At 32.9% G+C, this 8,755-nt stretch overlaps 1 pseudogene across 1 annotated transcript; it reads right to left on the reverse strand.

Annotated features, from left to right (window-relative positions):
* Nucleotides 1-449: 449 nt before the first annotated feature.
* On the reverse strand, nt 450-5,090 carry LOC118185641 (cuticle protein 14 pseudogene; annotated as a pseudogene). The gene is made up of 3 exons (XR_015042917.1): nt 5,034-5,090; nt 2,105-2,206; nt 450-1,805 (listed from the first exon to the last, which is right to left on the reverse strand). The product of XR_015042917.1 is annotated as a cuticle protein 14 pseudogene (transcript).
* Nucleotides 5,091-8,755: the final 3,665 nt, after the last annotated feature.

Below are 8,755 nucleotides of genomic sequence, written 5' to 3' on the forward strand. Positions count from 1 at the left end.
GTTATACAGGTTACAGCCGAAAACATAGCGGCAAAAACATCGCGGACGAAAACGTCGCAGAGTAGAAAACATCGTCGTCGAAAATAAAGCAGTTCAAAAACTTCGCAGTTTAAAAACATCGTCGTCGAAAATATCGTGGTAAAAAATAAAGCAAATCATCGCATGACGATAACATCGCAGACATGCTTTTTTCAGGCTTTAATAACTGTAAATAGATATTCCCATAATAATTTGTGAGCGCAAAATGTAAAGAAGGATAATTTTTACTTTCACATTTTTTTTTATTAACTAATAAATTTTTTGCTGAAAAAGTAAGAAGGAAACTTAAGCATAGAAAGTTAAATGCAACTTATAGATTATACTTTTTATGAAAAATTACTAGTAAAAACTTTATAAAAAATTATTTATTAAGTGTCTTTGTTAGTTAACTATGTCGGTTTAAAATTCTATTAAGTGCTATAAGTTGCATTAATTTTCTGTGCTTAAGTTTCCTTCTTATTTTCTTAGCAAAAATTTATTAGTTAATATAAAATATGAAAAACAAATTATCCTTCTTTCCCTCTTGCGCTCACAAATTATTATGGGAATATCTATTTACAGTTATTAAAGTCTGAAAAAAGCATGTCTGCGATGTTATAGTCACGCGATGATTTGTAGATACTTTATTTTTTACCACGATATTTTTGAAAACGATGTTTTTAAACTGCGAAGTTTTTGAACCGCTTTATTTTCGACGACGATGTTTGGTACTACGATGTTTTAGAACTGCGATGTTTTTTTCTTTGCGATGTTTTCTCCCACGATGTTTTGTAGCACGACGTTTTCGCCTTGCGTTTTTTTCTCTGCGATGTTTTCGACCGCGATGTTTTTGTTATCGGCGGACACCGTTATACATAAGACTACCAAAAATTTTGGTATAAAATTTTTATTGACATTGATGTGTATTTAATCATTCATTGGAAAATATTTGAATTGTTCCTATAGTTTAATAACTTTTAATGTTTGTAAAATTTATATTACATTTTAATATTTTTAGGACATAAGTTCAAAATATGGCAATTAAAATATTAGCTTTAGAGGTATGGTCTTAAACGAAACTATAAACTAAATGAATTTGATTATGGGAATACGTTGCCAGTTCGCCTTTTCACGGGCTTATGTAAGTGCCCTTAAAATTTGGTTACGTTAATACAGGGCAAGTTCGCCTTTTTAAGAGCTTATGTAAGTGTGGTATTTAGCATTACAGACATTAAAAAAGAGACAGCATGTGTATCACTTATTTTTTTTTTTATTTCCCGCCGTTTCGAATAGACTTATAAAAATTTGAAGAAATTGTGCTAAAGAAAATTCAGGAACAATAGCTATAACTGCAACATCAGGTACTCAGAATCAAAAATCCAGAGTTAATTTCAATCCATCTTTAGAATTAATGTCTTTTAAAAAATGTAGTGTCCCAGTCCATGGTGTCCAACAACAGTATTGTAACTGTATGCTCCCAAAGGATGTCCAGCAGCAACATGGACGGCAGCAGGAGCGGCAGCATAGGCCATTGCAGGTGCAGCAATGATACCAGCCTTGTTAATAGCAGTATTAGCGGGATCCTTGGGCTTAACGCCTGGTTCATTAGTCTTGATATCAGCACGGAATCCTGCGGCATCAGCCACGTAGTTAGCAACACGTTGTCTTCCATCAGCTACAGCTAATCCGTAAGATCCGGCAACGACTCCATGTGATCCGGTTTCCTTGCGGAATGAGCCACCAGAGGCATGGCCTTCATTGTATCCAAAAGCATAGTTGCCAACAGCCTGTAAAAATATGGAGAAAAAATGTAATACTTATTTTTATCAATAAAAATGCGATATTATTACAAGTTGTTCGATCAGTGAGACAGAAATTGAGTTCATCATAATACATTCTGTGATCCTGCTAAAATTATTGCATACACTTTCTCAACGAAACACTGAAATTAATTCTTTTAATTTGATGATTCTGAAACTGTATTAACTACAGATTTTTATGACTATATAGCTGTTAGGAGCAGCATTTAATTTACTATGAAACAAGCACTGGTATAATGTTGGAAATATTAAGAATAATTTCTTACATCTTGGCTTCTAAATTGAGCACTGGCACCAGTTCCAATGAGTCCCGGGTGCATGAGGACAGCTGCTTGAGATGCAGCAACAAGGGCAAAGAAAACGAGGACCTGCAAAATAAAATTTCACTGTGAGAAAAACGAATGGAATTTTCTATTGCATTCTTAATTTTTTAAAGTACTCAAAAGAATGAATATTTCTTTCATAGAAATTTCACATTAACCGTAATATGTTACGGAATGAATATTTCTTTTAAAGAAATTTCACAATAAGCATAATACTTCATTTCAAAATTTAGCAAAATATAGATGTATGGAAACTGATTTTAAACGTTTTGGTTGATTAGGAAAAGCACTAAAGGGGGTGCAAAGGGATTCATGACTTCGTGGGAGACTTTCATAAAGAAGTAGGCTAACATCTTATAAGGTATTTCTCCCACTTTCCTAGCGTGCCTTCGTGGTGTAGCGGCCCTGCACGCTGGGATGGTATTCCAGAGGTCCGTGGTTCGATTCCCGGCCAAGGTGGTTGCTAATGTTTCATCTCTCCTGCCTCCAAAATAATCCTAATGTCTCTACAGTCTAAACTGTATAAAGAGATATTCTAAAGCTATTAAGGGCCAACGTCCTCAATAGCTAGTCATGAAATCCGGTTCGTACTAATTATAAGCTACTAATTTTTTTAACTATGAATCTAAAAAAAATTTCAGTGCACCATCTGCGCTAATTAATCATTATTAGAAACTTGCTTTTCTTAAAAATGTTCCTATGTAACTTTTTTGTAACAAATTTGTGGCGTAAAACTTAATGTAAAAGAACTATTATAGGATAAAATTCAATATCTTAAATTTTTTCTCATATCGATTATTTAAGGCATGTTATCGATTATTGTAATCTTTTAGAAAAACTTTCTAAAAATTCAAAAGGAAAATTTACCTATACATTGTAAAATAATTTTTATTTAAGAGAGGAAACTAAAATCTCACAGAAATTTTTAGAAAAACATTGCCTTGGTTATTTTCTAAAAACGAAAGTGGGCATTTATAATAAAATGCTGAGTACTATCCATTATTTAGAGTTACTACATGGTGAAATGAATTTGAACCCTCGCAAGACTATTTTATGAGAATATATTGTTTCAAATCGTAGAAACTTTATAAGCGATTCTCGCATCTTCCGTGCATGTTCCGGTAGAGTAAGTAATCAGCACCTCCAGCTGGCAGTTCGAAAAATCTGTGATTGGGGAAATTTCCTTTGACTGTGCTGTTTAGGTCAAAGCTGAATATTTTACGTTCCATGCACTCAAAATCTTAATTGTTTCCACAGTGGGTCCAAAACTAGAATGTGATAATCTTCAGCACCTGACATTGGTCGTTGTTCTTATATTCCTACAAAGTAATCCTTTTAGGGGATAGGAAGATAAGTATTTATCGCCTTCTTCTATGCGTGCTTCCAGACTATGAGTCCTTATGTACAGAGGCTGTTCGCGCATTTTTAGACGATTTTGATAAGCGGTGATAAACATTCGTTTGCTGCAAAAGAAGTAATTGCAATTGTACTATGTTTTTAAAAGTCAAAATTATCGTCTGTGGCTTGAAAGTTTTGTTTTTATTCAAAATGGTGAATTTAACAAAGCAGTGGTTCGAAGGCTACATTTACGCTCTTTCCGAAGAGAAATATGCATACTCCGTTATCCAAAAACGATGTGAGAGTAATGGTTTTGTGATATCTAAAGCGACGATAGGTAATATCATCAACAAGAAAGGAAACAAACGTCAAATTGGAGACTCAAGTGGGACAAAAATTCCAAACAAGTATCCAAGGAAAAAACGGACATCTTCGACTATTGCAAAGGTACGTTGTTTAATGTTAAAAGAAATTTCCCCTAGTCAAAGGACAGTTGCAAAATTATTAAAATGCTCGGTGTCCACTGTAAACAAAGTGATAAACGTTGATTTAAATCTTAAGAAAGCGAAAAAACTCAATGTGCATCGTCTTCTTCCAAAGCATATCGCTCACCGCAGGACACGCTGCAAAATTCTATATGAGAAACACTTATCCAAAGAAAAATGGAAGACAATTGTCACAATAAATGAAGCATGGGTGTATTTAAATGATTGTAACAACAAAAGAGCCATTTATTATCATAAAAGGGGAGAAAAAAATTTAAGTACATGGTTCAAAGAATCGAAAGAAAGTTTTTCAAAGGGATTCATGATTTTTGCTGGTTGTTCTTCTAATGGCAAGTTAAAAATAAAGAGAGTGCAAAACAATGTCAACATTAACTCCAGATACTATCAGGAACATATTTTATCGCCAATTGTTCTGAATGATACCATCGCTTTACCCACAGTGCCATCCATCTGTGAGACTCCATCAGGACAAAGCTAGCAGTCGCCCATCAAAATCCACTGTAAATTTCCTAAAAGAAATGGAACAAAAAACTGGTATCAAGGCCCTACCCTTCACTGATATCCCTACTAAATCTGCCGATGTGTCACCTATGGATTTTTGTGCTTTCGGACTTTTAAAAACTGCATTATCCAAACGTTGTCCCAAAACCCTAACAGGATTCTGGAAATCTGCTCGGAAGGAATGGGATAGAATATCTCTTCTGCCACTTCAAAAGGCATTATTATCCTGGAAATTGCGGTGTCGGTTTTATGAATACAATATACATCTTTGAAAAAATGTGTGAACTGTCTCTGTAACAGGCAAATGGGAGATACATGCTTCGAATTCCGGAAAAAATGCAGCTGATTTTTGAAGGAACTACTATTTTCTGCAACTCAAGATTCTTTATAAAGTATCGGTGAATCTTTTTACACCGTGAAAAATAGGGAGTTTTTTTGTCTTTCAAATTATATCCTCAGGTTTTCTAATATTGACGAAAATGACGTTGGCAATTATTTAGCCCTATGGAGGAAAACTTAAACTTTACCAACTGCAATTTATAATATAAAATACAGTCTACCACTGGTCGAACAGGAGAAATCATCATTGAACACTGGTAGCTCGACCTGGATTCGAAGATTCGAATCCTAACGAACGGCCTAACTGTATGGGTGTTTTAGTGTTCTTTGCTGTATCCACTGAGAATATGAGACAGCTCTCCTGAGAAAATTCTCTACGAAAGCATATTTCCCTTCAGGTGATAGGCCTTGGGTGTTAAGCCATTATCCAATAAACCCAATTTAAACACTGTAAAAAAGGCGAAGCGTAATGCAAGAATATCATTTCAAAATGATGCTGATAAACTCCTTTACACCGATTAATCTTTTAACGAAGATGCCAATAATAGAATTTAAAATTCATTTCCTGCATTGAATAGTTTGAAACGCAAACAAACCTGATTCTAGAAACAAGTTATGATTAAAATTTTAGATATTTATTCAATAAGCCAAGATTTAATTATCATTAAGGAGTGTTTATTTATAACAAACGTTGTTAACTCATCTTCATGTTTCTTGATGGTTGAAGCGTCTCCAAAATTTGGATGTTGGAGTCGCTGTAGATTTCTGCTTTTATACTTCTTGCAAAGGAAATGTCTAAGATTAAAAAACAATTCGGACATGGGATGAAGTACGAGTGGAATTTTTTTAAACTACACCTAATTAGTATAATAATAAGTGTTTGAGAATTTATGCATAAAACAAAGTGATAGTTGAAATTTTTAATTTTTTTCTCCGCAAATGCTGACAAAGCAGATATTAGAATTTTACTTAAACAAATAAGCGAACTTCAGTTGACATTCCAGAGCAAGGTGTGTTCACTGTTACCCTTGATCCAGATTCCAAGTCATCATGGTGCCACCTGTCTCAGAGCTTCTTCAGGAGATCATCGACAAAGGAAGCATCTGAATGGGATTTCGCATTAATCTTATCTTTTCTTTAGCAGACATCTCACTTTGAAAAGTGTTTTTAAGGATTGTAAGTGTGTTGATAATATTAACCATTTCTTAGGGCATGCAAATTGATTAGGTTTTTATGTGTTTGACTTAATGTGTTAAAGGTTTAATTTACCATTAATTTAAGGCAGAAATTTACCATCGTATTCATAGCTCGCTAAATTTCGTTAGATACAAGAATTAATAAAATATTTAAAGTTTGTGTAATCAAGTGAAATGAGGGAAGATGACTTTAATGTGCCTTAAAAAAACTATTGGTGGATTCAGTGCTTCCGGAATTTAATGTTACATTGGTGTTCTCTTTTGTTTAAGTGTTATTTTTAAAAATGTGCTTCAGCCAGTTGTGAGAATTGTGTTGAATTCGATAGTGTATATAAATGTTGCTATTAGCCTTTTCTCAGTTACACTATAATGTTCAGATTTTTCAATATACTATCAATATTCAGATTTCTTTGAAAGATGACTTACTCAATACATTTTGTCTTTTTAATTTCATTAGTTTAACATCACTTTCTTCGTACTTACGTTACATAAAATTCGAGTGCAAAATCACAAAATATTTAAAATCAACATATCTTTAGACTTTCTGACAGATATTAAGTGTTGCCATGTATTTCTTTTATGTTCGCTAATTTATTTCTTTAAAGTAAAGGATGACAATTATATTTGGGAGTAAAATCCTTTTATTTGTGTTGGCATACATTTATTTATGCTCAATACATTATTTTTTTAAATAATGCATGGTTATAACATTTAGTGATAATATCCTTTTTATCTAAAAATAAAACGGGCAAAAAATGTGAGGTTCAAAATTAATAGCGCCCCTAGTGTTAATTAATAATATGCCCATCACATAGAATCTTTACGCAATCCAGTGACAATATGCACTAATTTCATATGAATTAAAAGACATATTTGAAAGCATAAATGGTATGCAGTAAAAGTGATTTCATTCAAATCTTGTTACGTCATTTTTTCTCGTCATTTTTTTTTTTTTCAGATTTTTTCCTCTGAAATTTGAAGTTTTGGATCAGTCTTTAATTTTATCGCGTAAAAACTCAAAGTTCTTGAAATACTATTTCAAAAAATGCGCTATATATTTAAAATTAAGTAAAAAAGGGACTTTAGATTGTCATAGATTAAATAAATACAAACATTACATATATTAAGAAGGAAAATATGAACGTTTTCAGATTGTAAATTAGCAGTAGATGGTTTGCCAAAATTTTTTATGCTCTCGCAGAACTCAACAGTTTACCAGTGTGCTCATGGACTCACTCGTGCTAATTTTTCTTATTAGTCTAAAGGATGGTAGCCTAAAAATTCTATTAATTCAGTTTCGGAATTTTCCGTTGAAAACTTTAAATATCTGCTTCACTTTTGAAATTGTTGCCAGCAAATATTATCGCCCAGGGTTACATTTAAAGAAATTAAGTAATGAAGAATTTCCATAAATGTATTTGTGTTTCTCGCATTGTGATAACAATCATACCTAGAGCCATCCGATTTTGAATAACGTAATCCTCTACCAAATATGGGCATCTGGAAGAACTGATTTGGAATTTGTTTTGTTATCGATTTCATATTTTATAACACGTTAAGGAATTTAGGATTAAGAAACTCAACGATTTCAAAGCGAGAAATGGCAACACTGTACTGGGAAAAAAATTATCTCCAATGCGCGAGACTGTGTACCGGAAATTCTAAAGATATGCTCATTTTGAAATTATTTTGCAATATTGCTGTTGAACTGAATTTTATGGTTTAAGTGCGAAGAACATTGGAATTTAACAAATAAAGGTAACACACAAAACGTTAAAAAAATTCTCCTTTGGACATAATTTAAATTCTGAAACATTTCAGATTTTTTTTTTTTTTTTTTTTTTTGTTTAGCCCAAAAGAGTTGTTAGCCCACAAGGGCTATTAATTTCATTTTGTAATTTTGCGTTGGTTCAATATAAATGTCAATGCACTTTTCAAATCGTTGCCACCGAATATTAGAGTCCTGTGATATATTTAGAGAAATTAAATAATGAAGAATCTGCATAACTGCCTGTATGTTTCTCACCACCTAGAGACATCAGTTTAAGTATGAATAACATGATATTTAGTAAATAAAGGTAACACACAAAACGTAAAAGAAAACGCTCCTTTGGGCGTAATGTAAAATCTGAAACCTTTCAGTTTTACTCTAAGTTTCTTCCCAGTTCTTCATTTGAATGCTCAAATTTTAAAGTGAGATCAGATACACGCTTTTTTTTTATCTTTTTAACTTTGTTATCAAGTAACTTTGTAACTTTGCTAGTATATCATTTCCCTTTCAAGCCATATTATAAGATATTTCTCCCGCCTTTCTAGCGTGCCTTCGTGGTGTAGTGGTTCTGCACGCTGGGCCGGTATTTCAGAGGTCCGTGGTTCGAAGGTGCTTACTCATTTTTTCATCTTGCTTGCTTCCAAAAAATACCTAATGTCTTTGCAATATGACACTCCACAGCAAAATCGCGATATATATTTAAGAATATCTTAGCTTTAGTGTTTCCGATGGAGTGTTAAATGCCGTCATATTTTTTTATTACTTTTGCTGTGTTATTTCTTTACATGCTGTATTTTTCCCTCTTACATAATATTACATGATTATAACATGGCACCATCATGTTATTTGAAAGGTAATGCGATCACAAAATGATATGCCACAAAAGTGATGCAAAACAGAAATGTGAGGATCTGGACAAAAAACACCTCTGATACTAAAAATT

The sequence above is a fragment of the Stegodyphus dumicola genome, chromosome 9, assembly GCF_044657685.1.
Source record: "Stegodyphus dumicola isolate Sdum_Otavi_A_Nest chromosome 9, ASM4465768v1".
NCBI lineage: Eukaryota > Metazoa > Arthropoda > Arachnida > Araneae > Eresidae > Stegodyphus > Stegodyphus dumicola.